General features: G+C 35.8%; 2 long non-coding RNA genes across 2 annotated transcripts; one reads left to right on the top strand and one right to left on the bottom strand.

Moving 5' to 3' along the window:
* Positions 1 to 2667: 2667 nt before the first annotated feature.
* Positions 2668 to 3976, top strand: LOC144572610 (uncharacterized). Its single transcript, XR_013517761.1, has 2 exons — positions 2668 to 3796; positions 3871 to 3976. It is a non-coding gene; the product is annotated as an uncharacterized LOC144572610 (long non-coding RNA).
* A 21074-nt stretch (positions 3977 to 25050) lies between these two features.
* LOC144572684 (uncharacterized) lies at positions 25051 to 27053 on the bottom strand. The gene is made up of 3 exons (XR_013517782.1): positions 26590 to 27053; positions 25976 to 26035; positions 25051 to 25266 (listed from the first exon to the last, which is right to left on the bottom strand). It is a non-coding gene; the product is annotated as an uncharacterized LOC144572684 (long non-coding RNA).
* Positions 27054 to 27633: the final 580 nt, after the last annotated feature.

Below are 27633 nucleotides of genomic sequence, written 5' to 3'. Positions count from 1 at the left end.
TCAGTTGGTGTTTTGTATTAGGGTTGGAAATTTCCTATTATCTTGCCATCTGGAGACACTACTAGAGTGCTCCAAACACCATCAATTGAAGTGTTGTATTAGGGTTTTAAATGCCATATTATCTTGTCATATAGGGACACTACTAGAGTGCTCCAAAAACCGTAAATTGAATTGTCGTATTAGGGTTGTAAATGCCCAATTATCTTGCCATTTGGAGACACTACTAGGGTGCTCCAAACACCTTCAATTGGTGTGTTGTATTAGGGTTGTAAATGCCCTATTGTCTTGCAATCTGGAGACACTACTAGAGTGTTCCAAACACCTTCAATTGGAGTGTTGTATTATCAGAACTCCTATAATAGCACCTTGATATTTAAGGGACTGAATGGTGTATCTGTCCAGTGACGATCTCAGCCTTTCATTTATCAGATCTAACCATTCTAAATCATTGTGTTGAATATGAGGTATTATATATGTATTCTATGTATCCATTTGTGTACAAGTTTGAAATTAATTTTAAACCAACCTGCTACATACAAAACCAAACGGTTTCATCCTTACTCGTGAATCCTCCTCCGTTACACGCGAAACAGATCTTTTTCTAAATTATTTTTTCTCTCTTCAAGGCTGGCGCCGCATCCTCTTTTATCTCTTCTGTGCTGGCGCTGCACCGATCCTCTTTACAAATCCTCTTCTGATCCTTCTTCTTAATCCTCTTTTCTCTCTTCTCCTCTGGCACCGATCCTCTCTTCTCTGCTGGCGCCGCATAAATCCAGATTCCCCTCTTCTCCGATGGCGCCGTTTTCCCTCAGCGCCCGATGCCTAAACCCTAGCTAGCCGCCACCTCCTATTTTTTAATTGTCAAAAAAATAATTTATCTGGATTATTTGTCCAATGTAAGAATTTTTTACATAAATGTTAGAATTTCCTGAAATGGTAGAATTTTAATTCAAGTTAAGTTTTTTTTTGGCAGTCTTATTATTATTTTTTTAATCTTCTTATTTTCAGGTTTAGCATGCTGAGGAATGTTAGAAATTCTTAGATTTGCTATACATTAATTTTGAATTTCTGATAGTTAACTTTTATTTGTCTTTTGGACAGGTATCCATTACTCCTCTTCCCATCCTTCTGCCATGGTCAAAATTGTTTGAAAGGATGAAATAAAACCTCTTGTTTGCTTCTGGATATCCTCCTTTGATATCTCCTCCAACATTGTTGAGAAAGGTAAATGCTCCCTCCAATTAGAATTTCAAATTTTTTTCAGATATAACAGACCACACTCTATATATATATATATATATATATATATATCAATGAAATCTCCATTCTTTTAAATTGCATTTGCTATATTCCCCTTTCTTCACTAAAAACCACTGGTACTGTTCAAAACCCCTTTCAAATTGCAGTTGCTCTATTCTTATTTCTTCACTTGATATGCATATTGTTACTCTACTGTTATTTTGTACTTGATATGCATATTGTTACTCTACTGTTATTTTGTCAGTGACAATTTTTTTCTGCCAAAAAGTAAATTATATTCCTTTTTATTGTTCTTCATTGTTCTTCATTGTTTTCATTATTTTTCTGCCAAAAAAATGCGAATTTGAGAAAACCTCCTTATTGATTGGCTATACCATAACATTAGTACTAATATGTCCCATTTTAGCATATTACTAATTACTAATTTGACATTCTTGTTTTGTACCAGACTTGACCATAATGCCAAGATTTCAGGGGATGGGTTGACTGTTTTGGTTGGTCTTAGTGAGGAGAGAGTGTATGATCCAAGCAACATGAGTAGTCGGTTCGATGGGCCGGCTGGTGCCGTCTCTGGCATGAGTGGCACCCAAGTGCAGATAGTGGATTCAAGGGAGGAGAGTGGACTTGGTCTTTCACCAGATTAGGAGATCTCTAAAGAAAGTCAAGAGACTTCTATTATTTCTCTGGATTTTAAAATGTCTCTCATCCACTTCCCTCCATTTCTCTTTTGGGTATGATTTGCATTTTTTTTCTTTTTTGTATTTTTTGTTCTGATGTTAGTTTTGTGCTCATATTCCTATAAAAATATTTTATTCATTCTATGTCACTTCTTAAAAATCATTTTATTTATTCTATTTAGTTCCTTAAAAATGAAAACAAAATGTTTGAAGAAGAACTAAATAGAATGAATAGAATGATTTTTTTTTAAGAACGAGATACAATGAATATAATGAAAACCCTATTGTGAATGGTCCAATTAACGGTTAATTGTTGTACAAAGCTTCAACCCAACCAAAGTAGCTTCAATTGCATATAGATTACCTTAAAAGTCACCTAATACTAGAGGGCAAAAAATAGGCCAAAACAAACTCTGGCCTTTACACATAAACAGTGGCTTAGAACCTCTAAAACCATATCTAATGTAGTTCAGACCTCAAAACCTGGTGTGTTGACCTCTAAACAGACTCCTTCGCATAACCCCATGCATGCACCAGCAAAAAATACAAGCATAACATGAATTGACTCCAACTGATACATGAAAACACTCAAAAACAGTAAAAGGAAAGAAAAATAATAGAAATAGTTAGACGAATAATTAGACCTTGCCATTGGACAGTCAGGCAGAAGACATGACCCCAAGCATTTGGATACTAAATTTTCCCTTTTTAGGATTTTTAAAGTATTGTTAAAGTATTCTTGAGATTCACCTTTTTCAAAATACAAACACTATCAATTCCAGCACAAAACCCCAAACTACCCCTTTACTTAACTGCATATTACAACCAACTCCTAAGTTCCAAATTTTTTGAAATTTTACGAGGATTGAGAGCATGATTCAACAAGCATTTCCATATAAAGAACAAAAAAATTGGTTTAGCAGATTGCCCATAAAATAATTCTTGAAAACTGACTGTCATAATAATCTAAACAGAAACTGTGGCTGAGTCAGAGCCAAAAACTAAGTACCTAAAATGCCCCCTAAAATCTTATAAAAATTCTAAGATGTCTATAAGACCCATAGGAACATAGATGCATGCTAGAACTATGGCACCATGTTAGGAAAATTAAAACAGATCAAAAACAATGATGAACAAAGAACTGTAGCACAAATGCCAAGTGCTTAACATAAGAATTCTAACACATTATTTTTTTAGGAGACAAAAAATACAATGTCAGATGAGTTGCATAATGTGCAATAACTGCTCGATCAAATATGCGCTCCACTTGTAGTTCTTGTGCCTGTATGCAGCACATGTTCGGTGGCTGTTATCACTCAAGTTAGGCTGTCAACTAATGTATCCGCACACAATAGTTCATGAGATTTGGGAGGCATCAGTACAACAAGTGAAGGTTCATAGTACAATCAGGGAAGAGGTCTGGCTATCCTATTTCTTCTGCACAACATGGAACATATGGAAACAAAGAAATGCAAGAGTTTATAGAGGGACCTCGCTTTCACCTGAGATACTGGTAGGAAGAGTGCAATAGGAGTATGAATTGTGGTTCAGGTTTTTCTTAATGGAGATGTCAATAAGTAGAGAAGTATGAGTGAAGTGCTGAAATTACAAAGGTGCTATTTTTGTAATTTATAGAGTTAATTAAAATTGTAGTTTTGAACTTGCAGTGTATGATTTAATTAATATTTAAATTAATTCAAACACATTGGCAGTATTCGTCAGGTTTCTCAGAAAAAGAATATAATGACTTGACATTGTACAGGGTGCTTGATATACCTTTATAGAGTGAAGCTATGGTACTATGCATAGCACGCACATAATGGTGCTATGCAAGTCACATGTGCCCCTGTTGATTAGAAGTCTTTGTTTCTAATTTCAGAGAGTAGAGAATGGGTCAGTGAGACTTAACTAAATATTTTGTTTTGTTGTTTAGGTGATACATTTCCAGTTGGGTGAGCATATGATGAGAGCAACGTTCACTTTATATTTGGTTCTTGATAAAAAAAACTAAAGCAAACTTTGTATTGTTGAAGCTTTTATACTTGATTGTCACACCCCGAGACAATCCGCCACGTATTTTTACGTAAGGCGTGTGCACATCACATACATTATCAATAAAATTTAAATAAAGCCACATTTTATTCCATAAGCAAAAGAGTTTTCACAAGCGATCACGGTAGACATGGCTAGTAACACGGACACTGCCATGCCTGCTCAATGTATCAATATATAATCATATAAACAAAAATTAAACAATATGTGGTAATTTATCACTAATATGTCTTCCCGCTTAGTCTCACTCTTGTCCTTACTCGAATCCTTCCTTTTCGTTTCCTGGAACCCACATAAAAGTGAAACGGGTGAGAGATCGAACCTTCTCTCAGTGCGGGATTTAGTTCCAGCCCAGAGTTTATAAAACCTTTACTAATATTCAAAAATATGATAAAAAATAAAATGTGTATGCTTTTTTCTAATGCAATGTAATCCTACCAGTACTTATTAACTTAATCATGTTTTCTTTTCTTTTCTCTTTCTATGTTTCTCCGACCGCGAAACTCCCGCCCGACGCTGGAAGAAACCACTTAATTTCCTTGTTTCTTTGACCGCGGAACTCCCGCTCGACGCCAAAAGAAGCCGCCAACCCAACCGCAGAACTCCCGCCTGACGCTGGGAGGCTGTCGCCCTAACCGCGGAACTCCCGCCAGACGCTAGGGTTAGACCCGTGACAGGACCGCTTTCGCCTACAGTCACGTTAACGAGGGGTCCAGTCGGACACTAGACCCAATGTATACATCCCAATATGCAAGCATATCGGCCCCTGTTCAATTACCATATTCGTTCGTTTTCAAAACACATTTATTCAATCACACAATTCATGCCATGCTCAACACATCCTATTTATGCAAGTCCATAAGTCAATATATGAATTCTATCATTTCATGCAATTTATTTATGTCTACTCAAGTCGAATGGTTCGAAAACAACATGCATAAATCCAACTAATGCAATAATAATAAACAGTTGAATGAACAATAGGAAGTTAAATAGTTTTATAAAGTCTAGGAAACCCGCACCTGATCATATTTAAATAAATTCCTGATCATCTCTTACGTCTCCTAAATCTTTCGAAGTCACACCTAATTAAACATACTTCTAATCAGAACTATTTACATTCATTTGTTGTCCTTTTCTAAAATCCTACACTACTCGTTGTTTTATATTCATATACTATAATCCTAATTCTTAATATTGTGTATAACAAAGTTAGTCAAAATATAATTTAGTGTGGAATTAATTACAAAATTCTCTTGGTTACATTGGTTCAATTATTATCCATAATTTAGAAAGGAATTTATAATATTTATAACTGCTGAGATTTATTTTTAAATCTATATATAAAAATATAATAATTGTGAGTAAATATGAAAATCAAACATTTATTTCTAACTTTAAATAACGGAGTATCTATATAATATGCTTATTGAAAGTTAACTAAAATCTATATAAAGAAAACATTCTTGATATCAATATTCAATTATTAACATTTATAATATACTAATAAATTCTAGATGATTAATTGTCTACATTAAGAAATACTTAATAATAGATTAAAGTTTCAGATTATAATATATCTAGAGAGAATACTTACTAATAAAAAGAACTTCCAGATTTGCTGTTTTGAGTACGGACAGCAGTCACTGTTTTGGCCATATCTCGGTGGTGGAAATTGGATCGAGGTGAATCCAGCGCTCACTCGTCCGTATCTTCGAGCACTACAACTCTCGTGTTGAAACACTTCTTCAAAATCTGGACGTACGGACAGCAGTTCTCTGCAGAAGTCGGCTGGCTGGTTTGGATCCGAATTGGGGGGGAATTAGAGGCCGTGGCGGCTAGGGTTTGAGGGGAGGGGGGTGTGTGTGAGTGTGTTTATATAGAGATCAGACTAGGGTTGTCTTCAGATTTTGTTTTGTTGGATTGGGCTTTAATGGACCATAATAAATCAATCTTACCGACTTGGGCTAATGACAAATTATGTTTTCTGCAGTTTTAATTTTCATCCTTAAAGATAAAGTTACCTAGACTTATAGGTTCGTAATTTCGGAAATTTTACTACATAATAGTCATAGGATTTTCTGTTATGGTTTCAACCAGACTGATTTTAACTTAATCGGAATTTCCAGTGAGTAGGAATTGTTAAATTAGTCAACATAGGTCTGCAATTTCCGAACAGCACTGTTTACTGATTTTAGAATTTTATGGAGAATTCTACGTTCTGAATTTGGGGTAGGTTTCTAAACAAAAGTTGTAGATACTGAAGTTAAATTTTCAGGTATTAAATTTCATTTAATTCCGAATTAATATGAGTGAGCTGCGATTAGAATACTAACGATTGTCTGTCTGAAAAATCCAGCTGAAGTTAAATTTAGAAGGTTATCAAAAATAGGATAGTTCAAATCTAGGTTTTAATTATAGGTTTGATTAGTATTTATGTCCTAATTATTGCGGTCAGGTAAGAAAATATTTATTTTAGAAATGTTTGTATTTTTCTACAAGATTTATTACGATATTTTCTATATAGATAACTATGTGTGCAATCATAACTCAAGGTGTGTGTATATTAGATTGGTTTCTCATTTGGACTCTTATTTTACAAAGTGCTTAAACTTTCTTTACATTCTAAAATGTACCTAGCCATGATGAAGTGTTACATATATATATTATAATAATCTTTATGTTCTCTCGTAATGATTTATGTTAATAACTAAAATGTTAACGTGACGGGACGTTACATCGTTCCCCCCTTAAAAATAATTTTGTCTGCAAAATTCATATATAAAATTAAAAAGTTGATTTGACGGAACGTTACATTGATAATATAGGTGGCTAAGGAGAATAAGTGTACTTTGCCTTCTCCTGTGTTTATAATTCACTACTGTTAATTTGTTGTAAGCGATCATATATGTCTTTCTTGATATTATGAAATGCTCAATTCTCAACTGCAAATGACAATACATCACAAGAAATCTGATGTTTAAAATACATTTCAGTTGATACAAAAATGTTATTTTAAACATCATATAGCAAAAATGCTAATATAACAAAAAAGTAAATAAATTGAAAAAGAAAGCCACAACAAAATAACTGAAAAAATGTGTCAGCTTATGTAATTTTTCAGACCGAACAAACACACTAATACAAAGTAACTAAAGTATTAAGTTCATTTTTTTTGCCAAATTAGAAGTCTTGAACTATTGTCATCAATTTTTTTCTTGAAAGTAAAAAATTATAATATGTAATACTATTAATTCCTAAATTAATCTCATTGAGGATGCGTTTTGATAAAGGCTTGAGTTAGTGAGAATAATAAGTTAATTCAAATTTGAGATAGTGAGTTAACCCAACTTTTATTAGAATAGCTTGCTAACTCATAAAAGACAAATAAATAATAGTCCTTTTTGCTAACTCAAACACATCCAAACATAGAATAGTAGTTTGGAATAGTCGCTAATCTGAATTAGCACTACTATTTACCTCATCATTCAAACATACCATTAAAGAAAGTGATCAAAACAAACTTTCAACCCACAGCAATGCGTGGGCACTTGACTAGTTATGGTAAATGCCATATTATCTTCCCATATAGAGACAATACTAGAGTGCTCCAAACACCTTCAATTGGAGTGCTGTATTAGGGTTGAAAATGCCATATTATCTTACCATCTGGAGACATTACTAGAGTGTTCCAAACACTTTCAATTGGAGTGTTGTATTAGCATTGTAAATACCCTATTATCTTGTCATATAGAGACACTACTAGAGTGCTCCAAACACCATCAATTGGAGTGTTGTAATAGAGTTGTAAATACCCTATTATCTTGCAATCTGGAGACACTACAAGAGTGCTCCAAACTCCTTCAATTGGAGTGTTGCATTTGGGTTGTAATTGCTGATAGGGTGGAAATCAATGCTAATAATATTTATAACCCTAATGTCTACTCTACTGTCGATCCACAAGCGTATGAATCTATTGTATAATATAGATTGGGGTGTCGATCCGTAGGGATGGTGTATTAAGAGATCTAAGATGTAAACTAAGGTCTAGGTTATCGGTTCCTTTAGGTTGGTTGAGTGATTGTTGGTTGCTCGGTTGTCCTGTTGAATTACAATAGAGAAGTAGTAGTAGATTAAGTGTTTAGAAGATGGGCTTCTAAGGAATCAGACATTCTATCATTCAAACTCATTTAATCTAAGTTTTGGTAGTCATAACAATTGTGCACAGTCTATCACCAACCGCATGCTACTGCTAATACCTGTAAGTTGTAAAGTTACTCAGTAGCATGCAGCTCTATCACCATCCGCACATGCCTGGGTAAACCATACCAAATCTGGTTTCTACTCTAGTCGGAATCACATACGGTTTAGCTTTAACCGCACACGCCCTGCACTGGTATCAATGCGATCTGAGAGCTGCTAATCCTGTTTTAGCGTTGTGCGTTGAGTCGGTCGTCACAACACCCTAATTGAGTAAGTACTTGTCAGGTACTTAGTACAATTGCATAAAGATTAATGATAAGTCCTAATTACTAATATTTCACAATACTAATAATCAAGATTACCCCACTACTAGTCATGGAATGTGACATTCGTCAGCTAAACCACATCCTAATAGGTTCCTTACTATAGTTCGAATACAACCGGTCATCTGGTCAGTCATTTTCTACTTGTATCTAAGATACTTATATTATTTGAATATTGGTTAACCTCCCAATTAAGGGTATGAATAGATTGTACACTTCATACATACGAGGTTACTTTAAGCACACAATAAGTAAGAATATAATGCATAAGTCTCAGTAAGAATTCAGATCATAGTGTAATGATAATATAAATGAACAACTAGATTAAACTCGTAAGAATTCAAGATTACATGTCTTCACCCTAGAAAAGGGTTGCTTAGCCGCTCATGGTGGGTTCAACAACAAAAGAGACAAAAGACAAAAAGAAAGACAGCAAAAGAGAAAGATGGAAGGAGTACTCCTATGCTATCTCTTATCTCATGCACACCGTCTTCAATTTCTGCCTTTTCCTCCTCTTTTAATGGAAACTTCGCTATTTTATATATCTATCATTTACATCGCCTCCATAGTGAAATCCTAACTTTGTACATATTGATAGATCCTAGATTGATACAAAGTGATTGGTATTTATAGGCTTCCTGGATGTATTAGGGCAGAGGGGGACGTGTTCTGGAGTTATTGGTACTTGGAGAGCAAGTAACTTGGAGTCCAAGTTGTTCTATAACTATTATTCCTTTTGAAAACTGCAGTCCATACGGATCTGGCTGAACCGCATGCGATTGCATGCTAAAACGCATGCTACCGGATACTGGTAAGGACACGGGTGTGCTAAACTGCGCAGACTCGTCGACCTTTAGTATTTTGGCTTCATAATCATCATTCAAGCTCTGATTGAGTTGATTCAAGTTGGGTTGGAAACTAGACAACGAGATCTACAACATCTATGAAGGCTTCGAGTTCAGATTCAGAATGTACAGGTCTCAAGAAGTGATCCAAAGTCAGTGTACTATATTATTTCTGTGCAGATGGCTTCTTCAATACACGAGGTTTAGGTGTGCGGTTTGGCTCATCCATGTGCCAGTTTCTTGCTCCAGTTTCTTGCTTCACTTGCATGCGGTTTGCGTTCAAACCATACGGCAAATACTTGTTGTCCAGAATACTTCGTTTTACCCCTGTTTTAAAACTAAAAGTAATAGAAATCTGCAATTCTCCAGAATTAGGGTAAAATGGCAAAAGTAATATGATTATAGAAAATGAGTAATTGTAATACGATAAATGACAATAATTTAGGCTAAGTGATAGAGAAAATAACGACTTATTTCAGCCCTATCACACCCCCAAGCTTAAACATTTGTTCGTCCCGAACAAATAATATGAGAATTTTGTTTGTCCCTAACTAAAATACGAAGATTTACGAATGTGATAGATTTGATTTTCTCCAAGAAAATCTAAACAATTCGTTCTCGAGTCATATATACTCCTTGGTTTGAAGATTTTTACGAATGTGATAGATTTGATTGTTCCCAAGCAAATCTAAACAATTTGTAACCGAGTCATATTACCATGGTTCGAACCTTTAACCATTCCTCTAAACCAAATTACAAGACTTGTCAAATTATTTCAGATCTGGATTTGCCATGAAATTGCTTACTCAAACTCTAATTTTGTTCTCGAATGAAGATCTTTTATGAATAGAAACTTTTGCATTCACAACATCATTCTTGACTTTAATCGGAATCTTTCAAAAATAGAAATTTAAAACCATTACTATGAGAATACCTATAAAGAAGATAAACATTCATTTCACAATTCCCCTTATGCCTTGGTCCCTTCTTCGATCATACCCTTGGGTTTGGGATAAAGCTAAGTGACAAAGTGTGTTAGTGAGGCATGACTTATGCAACTGCAAAAATTTTGAAAAATTAAAAGAGGGGTAAAAATTAAAAATGCAGAAATTAAAAATAGAAATAGATAAAATTCACCTTCTCACTCGATCCAGTTTCACCTTTCTAATGGATAGATATAAACGAGAGATTATGTGTTCTGAATGCACTTAAGGATTTCCTCAGGCCCTAGATTGAGCCGAGTGGATGGGAGATCTTTCGAGCCTATTGACAACCATTATTGTGTAGGCGTCCGTACTCATTTTTCTATCTCAGCCCTTTGTTTATATTTTTGTGTTTTTCTATTTTCTGAAAAAAAATTTGTATTTTTCTTGTATTTTTTGAAAAACTAAATATATACAAATGCAAAGTATGAGTTATGATCACTAAGAATACACACAATTCCTAAATACGCATATATATAAATTATCCTTATACTTCATCAAATTATTGGGGTCAAAACTTAAAAGGAATATAATTTGAATATTTCCAACTTTATAAAAAAAATTCATATGTAACAATTCTAATAAATTCATTTCTGAAAAAAAAAATTCAATCTCAAATATGTTGTTATCCTTAGTCTTTCTTATTCTAAAGAGATCTTCAAGTGTCTTGGAGGATATAAATGTTTCAAGTTTGACTTAGCAATTTTCATCCAAATCTTTCTCTTCCACACTTCAACAAGTATAGACTCCCTAAACCTAAATGCAATTTGCTGAAATCAACCATCCACAACAAAGACTAGGTAAACATCCTAATAAATCTAACAAGAGACCCTATTCATGGTTAGGTAAAACCCTAATTTTCACAAGTACAAAAAGTAAACATGCAATGCAAAGATACATGGTTCCTACACCTTCTCCCCAAAGCTTAAATCTTTACATCATGGTGATGTTAATCAATTCAAAAACTTAAATGAGATGGGTCAGAACCGGTGAACTTACAGACTTAGAGGGGATGGCGCGCACCGGCGAAGGTGACTCCTTCTCGTGCGCAATATTGTTGGAAATCTGCAAAAGTCTCACTCATGAGCTTGTTGAAAGTCTCCAAGTGGTTTAGCCTCTTCAGTATCTCATCAAAGTCTACCCCATCTCTGTTCAGGTATGATCTTATGGCTACTGTGGGGGATACGGGCTCAACAGGATCCCTCGAGATGTGGTAGGAAGTGGCCGTGTGGTTCTGCACGCAGTTGTGCGTGCGGTTGTGCTCTCCATCCGTGAGCGACTGGGCGCGCAGTTCGGCCCATCCGTGTGCAATTGAGTAAGGCATGAATAAGGTGCAGTTCTGCTATGGCTTCGGTTGTTGCAGCCTGGTTTATGGGAAGATGCATCTTTTGTCTTTCCTAGGCTCTGTGAGGAGATTGTCATGGGTGCGAGGTCATCCTCTCCCTCTTAATTCCTAGCTTGGTTGTGAGGATCGCGATCGGTGGGGGTATAGTGGTCAGTGTGGATGAGGGTGAAGTATTTGTTGGCTAAGAAGAGGCAGTAGAGGAGATTGCACGTGTTTTGATCAAATGTCATCTTGACATGCTTGATCCTGCTCAAGAAAGTATGTTGAGGCAGTTTTTGCCCCGTAGCCTCTTGCTAGATGTTGGGTTTCGAAGGTGCCAAAACTCGTTTAGGCTTAAGCTACGAAAAGACCGTAAAATAAAAATTTTACTTATAACTCAAAACCCTTTAGGCTTATGCCGAAAAAACTAGACGAGAGTTCCTTCTCAAACCTTTCATTGCAAGGACTCTTTTTAATCCTTTACAGATCTACTCCTTGATTGATTTCTAAAAATTAAATATATTTAACAATTAAATAAATTAATATAAAATTTATACCTCATTTTCAAATTCCAGTTGGAATGAAGACCGACTCGCCTCGGAGCACCAGAGGTCTGATGCCTCTATCGGTTATTCACCAGGGCTAGCCAAAGAGCAGTTTATTTTTTTTGTCATAAATACTATTGTTGTACCCTAGAAAGTTGCCAATTTGAATAAATGGAAATTGGCACCAATTAAAATGCTTGAACAATGCTAAATGTGCATAAAATCTTCCCAAGATGAAAGGGAATGACATATTAAAGTTCATGGTAATATTCTACATTTAAAACCATGAATTTTGATATAAAATACAAATTCTAACTCCAAATGGTTAAAGAGTTATGAATTTTCAAAGTTTTTGATGACATGGCAACCTCTGATTGGTGCCACATCAGCCTGGGTACCCATAGCAATAATCCTAAGCATTCTGGGTACAAATCAGGAGCCGCAAACCTCCACCTTATAAGTGGGACCCCTTATTCAGTGAAAGAAATGAAATTTCGCTGAAGTTAGAAGATAGGCAGACTTGGAGCATGAGAATTGAACTCTGTACACCGAGCTGAAAGGGTTTAGGCTCACACTACACCAAGTCCACTCAAATTATCGGGTTTAAATTAAACCCAGCGCCTCAGCGCTTCCGACCCCTTCAATCGGCGTGGACCCGGCGCTTTATGCACCATATTCAAGCCTTTGCATGGCTTATCAAGCGCCAGATGCACCCAAGCCGACTCAAGAAGGGTACTGTGCCCTGGAGTCACTGACTTGTGGGTCCCGAGATCCTGACTCCTTCTTCCTCCTTTCCTTCTCATCCTGAGCTCTAATTGAAGCTCGAAATTCATGGAAATGAAAGGAGAATTGATTAAGAGCTCACCTAAGATTGAAAAGGGGATGTAATCTCTGTTCTTCTCTACTTTCTCTTGAGCACGAGCTGCTTCCCTTTCTTCTAATTGAACCCGAGAAGGAAGGAGATTGACAAGATGGTTGAGCCAAATTAGGCAAAATTAAGACTCAGGGATTGAGATAGGATCTCTTGAGCATGTCACGATGCTATCTGAAACGTCAATTTGATTGGTAACATATCAATTTGAGTCTATACATGAAAGGTGCATGGTGCAACTCGGGTGCAGTGAAAGTGGACTCAATTGGCAACCTGAATGATAAATTAGCCTTTAGAACATCATAAGGAGGTTAAAACTATGCTCTCTGTCATCCTTGCATGCTATGAAGCTCAATAATCGAGAAGGGCCCATGTTAAGCCTTGAAATGGCTCGGGTTCACCCTAAACCAGCTTGTTAGCTGTCAACAGCCTCTCCTGGTCCCCTGGACATGTGCCTAGAGCACCTGGGATCAGTCCACGATAGAGGAATATTCCTCCTGCACCATAGGAGTCATGCAAATCAAATTGCCCTCCAGAAGCCATGAAATCAAGGGCTATTATGCCATGCAATGCCCTAGTGCTCAATCCAAGGGTTGAAACTGATACAACACATTCAAATGACATGTCAAAACACAATTGGGTGATCCCCTTCCTTGATGGCATTCAAATAAGCATAAATCAAGCACAGACATATGATCAAACACCTCTGGTCAAGATGAGACCACCTCAGCCCTACCAAACCCTAAGCTGAGCTCTTTGCCTATAAAAGGGCACCTCAAATGAAGAACAAAAAGACTGACAGCTAGAGAGAAAACACAGACAACAAGCTAGAAACACACAGCCACACATTACACACACATACACACACATCTACATACATACATTGGTGCACACACACACCATAAGCTCCCTCTGTGATAAACAAGTCTAATTCATAGGTAATTAGAACTTGGAATCAATGTAAGGTCCCTAGGGACCATGTTATGTATCATTTTCATTAATAAAGTTTGTTGTTCTTACTATTTGATCTTCTTTTATTGTATCTTTTGCTTCTTTTCTGTTTTGATGCAATAACCTTCCTTAAAAACACCTAAATAATGTATATAAACATTAAAAATATAAAATATGCTGTTTTAATACAAACTTTTCATAAAAATTATATTTTTTGTACATTTTTCTCTATTTTCTTTCACTTTCTTCTTTTCTGTCTCCGCTGATCACTTTTGCAAATTGATTGAGGGCTAGGATGAGTGTAGTGAGCAAGTGGGCATCCTTGCTCATCTAATCCCTTAATTTCTTTGATTAAAAGTGATTAAAAAGAGGAAAAAGTGACTTAAACAAAAGATAAACACACAAGGGTTGTTTAAAGTAAGCAAGTGAGCATCATTTGCAGTTCTCAACCCTAAGTCCCCTTGAGAGAGCCTATTTGCAACTAGATCCAAAGAAATGGTGAGATTATGCCCTTCAAATGGCCAATTTTACTATTTTGGAGGACCTAAGTGCAAAAAGTGAGAAACTGAGGACTAAGATGTAAATATGTAGCAGTTATACTGCCATATGCCATTTACATTCTTTGTCTAATGAAGTTTTTGATGATATTGCTCTCTAAAATCAAGTGGATATGCTCAAAACATGATTTCTAAAACAATCAGGGGCCTCCCTGCATATTTCAAGGCTCTGACATGTTCAAAATTTATTAAAATAATGATTTTATAAACTTTGAACCCTTTGATCTCTATTTTACACTTTTCTGGTATGAAAACAGTGGCTAAATGCCCTTGAAAACCTGTATTGAACCAAACCAGACCTTAAAAGGACTTGTACCAGTCCCTGGTATCATGACAAACTCAGCTTCAGCACCTAATTGCATTAGATATGCAACTGGTACAGCATAAGCACTCAAAAATAGTAAAATGACCCCTGCTGGTAAATCTAACAGCTCAGATCTGCACAAAACTCAAAATGAAAATTGGACTTCACAGTCAGATAGAACACATTAAAACACACAAAATTGATATAAATTTCATCTCATTTGGACATTCCTATGAAAAGTTATGATGTTTCAAACTTCAACTTCTAAAAAATGAAATTATGTAATTTAAATGGTAAAATTACCTTCAATACCCCTGACTATTGTTCAAGCCATTTGATTGAGCAAATGGATTCAGAAAAATCCCAAATTTGGAACAAAAATCCTTGATATATATATCTTTGAATCTGTAAAATAAAAACCACACATCTTGTACAAAATTCAAGAGAAAATAGTTTAGAAAATGTTGAGATGCATATGCCCTTCATGCCACTTTGATCCAGAACCTTATTCAGTATAAACCAGCCCTTTCAAATCATCCCAAGTGACATAATTAACTCTTCTGAGTACTCAATTTGATTCAAAAATCCCTTGTACCACGCCTGGTACTAATTCGGTACTGGAACCGGAGCCAAAGAACTCAAAACATGCTCAAATCACATTCAAACCTCAAATTGACATTCCTAGTGTCCTCTGTAGCCTCACACGACTCTAAATAACCAATCAATTGAAAGAAATCATGAAGAAATTGATCAGAATCGATCTGAGGCTCAATCGGTACCGACTGGTACTGTAGATGCCTATTCCGCCGCCTCCGATGATCGCCGACGGCCGACAATGGTACTAATCGACTCCTGACAGCCTCACGATCATAACCATGTCCTTGGCCGGCGCCGCCGTGGCCTAGATCGGCCGGACTGAGTTTGTCAGAAAAGAACCCTAGCCGGGAAACCCCCTTTGCATAGATCTTAAAGCAAGAAACACGAATCTCAAAGCAAACCACTTAATCAAATGAACCAAATTCAAAATCAAATCCAACGGCTCTCTGACAACATGGGGCCCACCTGTCAATTTAAATAAACTCCCCTGCACTAATCTTAAAGCCCAAATGAATGGTATCTGTGCCTTGTGCATTAATTGATGGCCCAGTGCACATCTTAAAGGCCCAAAGCCCAAATCTCAGAAGCCCAATACCAATCTCAAAGCTCAGAAATCATTAAATAAAGCCCTTTTACATATAAACCCCTCTGTTTATTCAAAATATGCAGAGAAGCCCCTATAAATTTATAAAAAGGTCCCTGTCAGCATAAAACATTCTCAAACAAGCCCTTAAAGGTCCAATATTCATTCCAGACCCTGTCAAAGGCCCAAATTACAGTCTCAAGTCCCTGAAAACTTACAAACAAGTCCCTGGAAGTATAAAATCTTCACAAACAAGTCCTTTCAAGTCCTATTTGGCCATAACTTTTTCATACTAAGTCTAAATCAACTCAAATCAGTCCCAAATGAACCCAAATTCAATTTTCTATAATTCTAAATAATATTTGAACATATCCATGTCCCATAAATAATCTGAAATGACCAAAATACCCCTCTCTCGACATATTTTTATAAATAAAAGTATAAAAAATGACATCCAAATGCTCTTTTCATATTAAAAACACATAAATGATATTTCTCAATAATTTTCTCACATTTTAAATATATGGAATCATATCTTTCATGCATACATCACAACAACTGACTTAAAACAAATTCAAACTTAAATGAGAACCAACCACATGACCAAAACAAACCATACATGAACCCCTTTTAACCCTTTTTATTCAATTCAATCCAAATAGGCACAAATCCCGGAATGCATGAGGTCTTCAGTCTGACCCGAAAGGTTTTTCTGATGTAATTAATGGCGGGGGCTTGCGCCCGTCGGGAGTAAAACGTCCTCATAATCGAAAACAATAAAACCTCCGACAACTGATCATGAACGTAGGTCGTCACAAGGGGTGAACCAGGAGGAATGCAGGAAGAAATCCCGAGTGAATGCCTTCCCCTGAGTTCGGTGACCTGCTCACATTCAAAGAAGCAGAGCACTGAACCTAGCCGGGAGCATTTCCACTCACCCACACATGTAAAAACCCGCACCGTTAGCTAACCTGACGCCGTGCAACTTTCTGCGCCCTACAACTATAAACCGTGGTATTTCACAAAAACACTATTCACTGAGAAAAGATGAAAACACGAACTTGCAGTTATTCAGATTCACTAATAAGCAAAAATTGAAATACCGCAAAATTCATGAAAACACTATTCATTGATCCCGCAAATATACTTCTCAACAATCTGAAATATTATACGTGGATTATGTATAACTTTCTTTTCTAACCCGAAACACTATTTGTTAGCTTGTAATAATCTAGAAGTCAATAATACGATAATTTTGATTATATAAAGCTTTGTTCATGAATTGGATGATTAATATCATTTTGTTGCCTTGAGTATTATTGCATTTATGGATCATTTCGAGTTCATGACAGAAATTGTGAAACTCCATAATATAGATGATATATACTCTTAAAAGGTCACTGACCAAGGTAATTAGCAGGAACACTAATTACCGCTGTAAGGTTAGTATGTGGATTAATTGATGGTCAAGTTTTACAGACCATAGACAAGGAGTTGTCATTTTAATCACATAGATATATGTTCCAGGAACATGATATCTGACAGACCCCAAACGAAACATTATACGGAATTGTGTTCGTGTCATTAATGCTTTCATTCAGTGTTAAGTTCTAAAGTATGAGGTATTCATCTTTCCTACTAAGAAATGTACATGTGTGATTGTTATCAAACGCTGTCGGTAAAATGCAGTTATAACGGTAGCTCTTCAGTATACATGGCTTAGCTGAGGTAGTGATGGTTTACCAAAAGTACTATTGTCCCTCGTATCTCTATACGAGCTATAGCATCACTGGGCCCCTTGATAGAGTAAGATTATCAGCACGCGGTATGATTACAAGAGTAATCATATTTGATAATCTGCTCAAGATCAAGAAAAGATTAAGTTTACAAGGATGACACACACCTACCTTGAAACTAATCAGATAGCTATGTGACAAAAGAACTGACACAAGTAAATTGTTTACTGGATCGTGATATTGTACTGTACAGCATCATCTGTGTAATTGGATGGTCATGATGCGTTTTTCCAGATGCCTCTCATGATTATAGAAGTTAAAACAGTTTTAATTCTATTTACCAACATAACACAGATCCTATCGGGTCACACCATATAGGAGTTAATCGGAGAATCTTATTGTGATTGATTATAAATTGGTTATGATCAATAGTAAGATGGTTATAATTAATTATACGTGTTATAATTAAATTATAAATGTTATGTAAAAATAACAAGAAAAAACATTGGTTAATTTATAAACGTGTGTGACACGTTGTATAAAAGTTAACCGGTTAATTTATAAATGTGCAGGACACGTTGTATAAATTACCGAAACAACAACCGCAAAAAAAAATATATATAATTGTTCAGAATAATTATACGAATATTATTTGTATTCGGGCTGAGGGCATTCGGGTCTTTTCAGATTCGTCCTTATCCGCATGACACGTCATCGATCCTATCCAGATGACACGTCATCGATCTTATCCACATGACATGTCATCCTTATTCATTCAATGGCATATCTTGTAAATAGGCATATGTTGAGGGGTATTTCGGTCTTTTGCGAACCTCCTCAAAAGCCTATAAATAGAGGGGTGCATGTAGAGAGAAAAACTGCTAATTCACTTGTATCGTTTCGTGCAGAATCGAATCGGTATTTTCTCTCTTTCTCGGTTTCTCTCCCAAATAGTGTTTCGGTTGAGAAAAGAAAGTTATACGTAGTTGACGTATAATCTTGCGGGTTGTTGTGGAGTATATTTACAGGATCGATGAATAGTGTTTTATCGAATTTCGCGGTATGTCAATTTTTGCTTATTGATGAAACTGAGTAACCGAAAATTCGTGTTTACGGGTTTTCGTCTTTCTTCCCGTAAATAGTGTTTTTGCAGAATTCCGCGGTTTATAGTATTTCTGGCAAAAGAAATAAACCGCTCTCTGGTTAGTCCTGGTGGATAACCTATAGAGGTATCACACGTGTGATACTCCGAGTCGATTCCTTCCCTGGTGAGGCTCTACTCGCTCGGTCTGCATTCCAACTGTGATTTGGAAACAAGGTATAAATATGTTATATTAATCTATTTAATTGGTAAGTAGATTAAAGTTTTAGAAATCAATCATGGAGTACATCTGTAAAATGATTAAATTGGGTTTTGATGCCAAAGGAATACTGAAGGTGGACCGCCTTGGAAAGTTTCCTGACATGCCCCGTTTAATCCTTGGCTTAAGTTAGAAGTAAAAAATTTTTGTTCTACGTTCTTTCCGCAGCTTAAGTCTAAACGGGTTTTGGTTACCCCGAAACCCAACACTATTTGGGAGAGAAACAAAAAAAAGAGAAAATAGATTACCAAATCGATTCGGTATGAACTCGAAAATTAGTGATTTTCACTCTATCCCTCCATCCTTATTTATAGACATATTTGGGATTGCCAAATTACCAAAGTACCCTCATGAATAGTAAGGAGGTTCCAAAGTGAAAAGACTAAAATGCCCTCGGTGGATAAGGATGATGACATGTATGGATATGGACGAAGTGAAAAGGCCAAAATGCCCTCGGTCCAAATTCAATTAATATCCATATAATTATTATGAACAATTATATTTCTCGCGGTTATTTTTTCGGTAACTTTTATGCAACGTGTCGTGCACGTTTATAAATTAACCTTTGTTTTTGCTTGTCATTTTTATATGACATTTATAGTTTAATTATATCACGTATAATTAATTATAACCATCTTATTATTAATCATAATTAATTTATAATTAATCAATAAGATTCTCCGATTACCTCCTATACGGTGTGACCCGATAGGATCTGTGTTATGTTGGTAAATAGAATTAAAACTGTTTTAACTTCTACAAATCATGAGAGACACCTGGCAGAATGAATCATGATCATCCAATTACACAGATGATGTTATACTATACAATATCACGATCCAGTAAACTTATTTACTTATGTCAATTATTTCGTCTCATAGCTATCAGATCAATTTCAAGGTAGGTGTCTGTCATCATTGCAAACTTAATCTTTTATTGATCTTGAGTAGATTATTAAATATGATTATTCTTGTAATCATACCGCATGCAGATAATCTAACTCTACCAAGGGGCCCAGTGATACTATAACCCGTATAGAAATACGAAGGACAATAGTATTTTTGGTAAACCATCACTTCCTCAGCATAAGTTATGTATACCGAAGTGCTACCGTTATAGCTGCTTTTTACGGACAGCGTTAGATAATACTCAGACATACACATCTCTTAGTAGGAAAGATGAATACCTCATACTGTAGAACATAACACTGAATGAAAGCATTAATGACACGAACACAGTTCCATTTAATGTTTCATTCAGGGTCTGTCAAATATCATATTCCTGAAACATGTATCTATGTGATAAAAATGACATCTATTGAAAATGGTTTGTAAAACTTAACCATCTTTTAATCCACATACTAACCTTGTAGCGGTTAATTAGTGTTCTAGCTAATTACCTCGGTTAGAAATTTTTAAGAATATATATCATCTATATTACGAAGTTTCACAATTCCAGTCATGAACTCGAAATTATTCATAAATGCAATAATACTCAGGGCAACAAAATGACCTTTTATTAATCACTCAATTCATGAACAAAATATATATGATAAAATTATCGTATTATTGACTTCTAGATTATTACATACTAACACTGGAGACATTACTATAGTGCTCCAAACATCTTCAATTGGAGTGTTGTATTAGGGTTGTAAATGTCTTATTATCTTACCATATAGAGACACTACTAAAAGCTCCAAACACTTTCAATTTGAGTATTATATTAGGGTTGTAAATGCCCTATTATCTGCCATATAGAGACACTACTAGAGTGCTCCAAACACCTTCAATTGGAGTGTTGTATTAGGGTTGTAAATGCCCTATTATCTTGTCATATGGAGACCTTACTAGAGTGCTCCAAACACCTTCAATTAGAGTGTTGTATTAGAGTTGTAAATGCCTTATTATTTTGCCATATAAAGACACTACTAGAGTGATCTAAAAACAATCAATTGGAGTGTTGTATTAGGGTTGTAAATATTTTATTATCTTGCCATCTGGAGACACTACTAGAGTGCTCAAAACACCATCAATTGGAGTGTTTTATTAAGGTTACAACTACCCTCTTATGTTGTCATCTGGAGACACTACTAGAGTGTTGCAAAGACTTTCAATTGGAATGTTGTATTAGAGTTGCAACTATCATATTATCTTGTCATATGGGGACACTACTTGAGTGCTCCAAACACCTTCAATTGCAGTATTGTATTAGGGTAGTAAATACCCTATTATCTTGTCATTTAAAGACACTACTAGAGTGCTCCAAACACCTTCAATTGAATTTAGGGTTTATGCAGAAGGTAGTATGTTTTTTATCTGCTTCATGCATTTTGATTTGATTATAACCGGTGTACCCATCCATGAAAGAGAAGACCTCATAGGACGAGGTGTGGTCGATAATGATCTCAGTCACCAGTAAGAAAAAATCATCTTTGGGACAAACTTTGTTAAGGTCCCGAAAATCCACGCATATGCGTATTTGTCCATTATTTTCTTTTATAGGGACTATACTGGCTACCCAGTCGAGAGTTTCTCCTTCCCGTACGAACCCTACATTTATCAACTTTTTGGTCTCAGCATAGACTTGTTCTTCGAGCTCAACCTTCACTCGCTGCGGCGTTTGTTTTGTGTTTATGGGTGGCCTCCTGCTGATCCAGACCCGATATTTCATGGTTGTTCACACAAAAGCGTATGCATAAAGTTTCAGTATAGCAAGCTATACTTTTTAATCATAAATACACTTTCGAGTCAGATTGCAAGTATACAATCCTATCGCATAGTATATTATCGAGTATCGATCACAGGGACGGTTCAAGTCTTAACTGGGTCTCTACTCAAATTAATTAACGACTAGAAATGAGAAAAGGTTAATTTTTGGTATTTATGTTCCTAATCAGTTCAATGACAATAATTAAATGCAAGAAAGTAAATTAACTTGGTTTTAATCAATAATAAAAAGGCGTTTCTAGGGTTATGACTTTATCTCAGTTCCGCCTCGAGGTGCCCAGTCTATGTAGTGTCCTACACGGGCCGTGTTCAATGTACACGGGCTGGGTACTGTCGTACACGGTCCGTGTGGCCCCCAAGTGAATGCAGCATTACTGTTTCTTTGTGTTGTTCCTTTATGTAGGATTCTACTGACCAGATCTAATGTTCCTAAACCTCAACTATCGTTTGTTGGTTCATTAACTTGGTATGGAATTGCAATATTTGCCCTCATCGGGTTTTAGACCTCAACTGTCGTATATTGGTCTGAATTACCTAGTTACTTGTTTGGTATACTAAAGGTAACCTCTTATACGTCGATAAGAGGAAATGTTCACCTTTCGACTACTACTTGGTTTCAGCTTTCGGATCTCTAATCCTACCTCATGTACTTAGTTTGGTTGAGAGATTATAACGGCCAAAGTACCTTCTAGATGTGGCCATGGATCAAGTGGTAAACCAATAAAAATAAAATAATTTAATCTAAGCAATTAAAATCAAACACAATCAAGTAAACACAAATTTCAACACAAAAATCCAATAACTAACATGCAAAACAAAACATTCGATTACATCACTGTTAGTGTAATAATCTAGAAGTCAATAATACGATAATTTATCATAAAGCTTTGTTCATGAATTGGATGATTAATATCATTTTGTTGCCTTGAGTATTATTGAATTTATGGATCATTTCGAGTTCATGACTGAAATTGTGAAACTCCATAATATAGATAATATATACTCTTAAAAGGTCACTGACCAAGGTAATTAGCAGGAACACTAATTACCGCGATAAGGTTAGTATGTGGATTAAAAGATGGTTAAGTTTTACAAACCACCTGACACGAGATGTCATTTTAATCACATAGATACATGTTCTAGAAACATGGTATTTGACAGACCCCGAATGAAACATTAAATAGAATTGTGTTCGTGTCATTTATGTTTTCATTCAGTGTCACGTTCTACAGTATGAGGTATTTATCGTTCCCACTGAGAAATATGTATGTGTGATTGTTATCCACCGCTGTCCGTAAAAAGCAGTCATAACGGTAGCTTTTCCATATGTATAGCTTAGCTGAGGAAGTGATAGTTTACCAAGAATACTATTTGTCCCTCGTATCTCTATACGAGCTATAGCATCACTGGGCCCCTTGATAGAGTAAGATTATCTGCTAGCGGTATAATTACAAGAGTAATTATATTTGATAATCTGCTCAAGATCAAGAAAAGATTAAGTTAGCAAGGATGACACACATCTACCTTGAAACTAATCTGATAGCTATGAGACAGAAGAACAGACACAAGTAAATTGTTTACTGGATCGTGATATTGTACAGTACAGCATCATCTGTGTAATTGGATGGTCATGATGTGTTGCCAGACGCCACCCATGATTATAGAAGTTAAAACGGTTTTAACTCTATTTACCAACATAACACAGATCCTATTGGGTCACACCATATAGGAGTTAATCGGAGAATCTTATTTTGATTGATTATAAATTGGTTATGATCAATGATAAGATGGTTATAATTAATTATACATGTTATAATTAAATTATAAATGTTATGTAAAAATAACAAGCAAAAACATTGGTTAATTTATAAACGTGTATGACACGTTGTATAAAAGTTAACCGGTTAATTTATAAATGTGCAGGACACATTGTATAAATTACCGAAACAACAACCGCAAGAAAAATATATATAATTATTCATAATAATTATACGAATATTATTTGTGTTCGGGCCGAGGGCATTCGGATCTTTTCAGATTCGTCCTTATCCGCATGACATGTCATCGATCCTATCCAGATGACACGTCATCGACACCGAAACAAATAACCGAAAGAAAAATATATATATAATTGTTCAGAATAATTATACGAATATTATTTGTGTTCGGGCCGAGGGCATTCGGGTCTTTTCAGATTCGACCTTATCCGCATGACACGTCATTGATCCTATCCAGATGACATGTCATCAATCCTATCCACAAGGGCAAAATGGTCATTTCACACCTATGCCACCTTGCATGTGTAGAAGCATGGAGAAGAATGTGGAAGGGTGTGGAAGGGGTATTTTGGTCATTTCACATATAAAAGGATGAGGTGTCAATGGCATATCTTGTAAATAGGCCGAACTTGGAGGGCATTTTGGTCTTTTGCAACCAAATCTAAACACTATAAATAGGGGTGGAGGGGTAGAGAGAAAAATATATATATATGCACATTCACATGTATCTTTTCGTGCAGAAACGAATCGGTATTTTCTCTCTTTCTCGGTTTCTCTCCCAAATAGTGTTTCGGTTGAGAAAAGAAAGTTATACGTAGTTGACGTATAATCTTGCGGGTTGTTGTGGAGTATATTTACGGGATCGATGAATAGTGTTTTACCGAATTTAGCGGTATGTCAGTTTTGCATATTGATGAAACTGAGCAACCGAAAATTCGTGTTTACGGGTTTTCATCTTATTCCCGTGAATAGAGTTTTTGCAGAATTCCGCGGTTTATGGTATTTCTGACAGAAGAAATAAACCGCTCTCCGGTTAGTCCTGGTGGATAACCGATAGAGGTATCACACGTGTGATACTCCGAGTCGATTCCTTCCCTGGTGAGGCTCTACTCGCTCGGTCTGCATTCCAACTATGATTTGGAAACAAGGTATAAATATGTTATATTAATCTATTTAATTGGTAAGTAGATTAAAGTTTTAGAAATCAATCATGGAGTAGATCTGTAAAAGGATTAAATTGGGTTTTGATGCCAAAGGAATACTGAAGGTGGACCGCCTTGGAAAGTTTCCTGACATACCCTGTCACACCCCCGGACAACCCGCCGCGCATTTATGCGCTAGGCGTTAAGCACATCACATACATCATCAATAAAAACATTCAACAAGCCACTTTATTTAAAAATAAATGGAGTTCACAAACAAACAGAAAAAGGGACAATATGTCAGACATGGCTAGTCAAACAGTCACTGCCATGTCCACACAATATATTGTTCATACAAATATAAAATAAACAGAGAGTGGCTATCTTAACAACTTCCGCTAGTTTCCTCACCCGCGGCCTTCCTCCATGCTTTCTTCTTCGTTTCCTGGAACCCACATAACAGGTGGTACGGTGAGAGATCGAACTAACTCTCAGCGCGGGATTTAGTTCCAGCCCGGTGCTTTTACAAATCAATGCATTTAATTTCCCCAAATAACATAAAAAGAAGGTTTTTGAATTTTTCCCCATGTCCCTATCAATTCGGATATGCAAATCACTTTAAAATAACCAGTTTTTATTCCCGCCCCTTTTTAACTCATTTCAAAAGGTTTTAAAATTCCACACTCTGGGAATCCATGCCCGTACATGAAAACCCGGCGAATCGCCACGCAAGGACGACCCGATTATCACACTCTAGATGGGCCATTTCGGGGACCCATCCGGCGAACCGCCGCGAATTTGGCGACCCGTTCTGTTCTGTTCTGTTCTGTTCTGTTCTGTTCTGTCCTGTCCTGTTCACACACTGGGCTGCCACACATGGACAGCCCGCTTTTCAAAAACACATGCAGAGCCGCCTCACACGGACGGCCCCAATTTAAAACGATTCATTCAAGTTCCCCATTCTCAAATTCACAATTCAATTCCTATCAATTCAATTTCATGCATCAAGAGTTCCTATCATGCAATTCTACACAAATTCAAACGATTGTTCGACATTCACAACATGCAGTTTATCCACCAGATTAAGAAAAAGGACTACTTACCTCAATCCATGCATTTTTTGTATTATTTGTAAAAAGACCAGGAACCCGCACCTGTTTGCGTAGTAAATTCTTGACCGATATCTACGTCTCTCAGTTCCTCGAAAGTCGAACCTAAGAAATAAACATATCTCTAATTAATAAGATTTGAGTTCACATATTCTTATTTTCTAAAATTTTATATTTATCATTATAACCCTAGATTATTAGTTCTAATTTTTAAACTTTGGTCACTGATTATTTTGATTCACACTTTATAACTCTTTTATAATTCAAATTAAATAAGCTATATAAGAATCCAGAACCTGTTAAGTTAGGAATCCAAAATCTTTGATCAAGGAAATATATATATTGTTTTCAAACTTCATTCCACAACTATTTTTAGATGTAGTTTAATGAAATAATAATTATAAACTATGAAAAGATGTTAAACATATAGGATAATTTAACTACATCTATTTAAACCAAGTCAAACTATTAATTTGAGATGATACATCCAGCAACCAAATCAAAGTGAACAAGTTTTATTAATATAATATTTATTAATATAATAATGAGTATCTATAATCAAAATAAATATATTTTTAGTTTATTATAGAAAGAATACAACTTAATAGTCAAGATTTTATCATTAAGAAAAATGAGATTTATGATTGAAACTCTATTACTTGAAATTTGCAGTTTAGGAAAGGTAGGCGCAGCAGTCACTGTTTTGGACGGTTCTCAGCATTCGAGACTCCGATTGGGATGAATCCAGCGCTCACGGTTCCGTATCGTCGAGCACTACAACTCTCATGTTGATCTCTTCTCCAAAATCCGGACGTATAGGCGGTGGTTCTCTTCGGAAGTTGGCTGGCCGGTTTGGGTCCAGCAGGGGTTTAGATCTGAAATGAGGGAAAAGGTGCTGCGGCTAGGGTTAGGGAAAAGAAGGGGGGTGGCTGTGGAGAGGCTTTATATAAGGTAGGGTTAGGTTTAGAAGATGATTTGTGATTTTTGGGCTTGAGTTTAGTGGACCAACATATTGTAAATTCGGATTTGAGCCCATGACAGAATTTCGTTTTAATGTTTGTCTTCTAAGATTGAAATAACTGGAATTATAAGTTCGAAATTTGAAGAAAGTTAAAATGTAAGAGTTGTAAGTTTTTCTGTTACGGTTCTAACGCAATTAGTTTCACCTTAATCCTAATTTCCAGTGAGGAGAAAAGATAAAAATGATCGATAAAGGTCTGCAGTCTCCGAACTGAAATATTTACTGACTTTACAATTTTATGGAGAATCCTACTTTTGGAATTTAGGATAGTATTCTACACGAAAGTTGTAGATCATGAAGTTATATTTTCAGGTATTAAATTTCATTCCAATCCGAATTGATATGAGTGATCTGTGATTGAAATACTAACAGTTGTCCATCTGAAAATTACAACTGAAGCTAAATTCGAGAGGTTATCGAAAAGAAGTAACTCAAATCGAGGTTTTAAATAAGGATTTGATTTGTATTTATTTCATAATTGCTGAGACCCGCTAAAGAATATATTTATTTTAAAAATTAAATGGGATATTATTTGAATTTTTGTGAGAGTTCCTACAATATTTTCTATATGGACAATCACACGTGTGATCCTAACTCAAGACGTGTATATAATTATTATTTGTTCCTAAATTTATCGGTATAAAAATAATACTCGATGTAACGGAATATTACATCCTTTCCC

This window comes from Carex rostrata, chromosome 20 (genome assembly GCF_964058835.1).
Source record: "Carex rostrata chromosome 20, lpCarRost1.2, whole genome shotgun sequence".
Taxonomy (NCBI): Eukaryota; Viridiplantae; Streptophyta; class Magnoliopsida; order Poales; family Cyperaceae; genus Carex; species Carex rostrata.
Note: the sequence above shows the minus strand (reverse complement) of the source record. Positions and strands in the feature narration are given on the sequence as shown.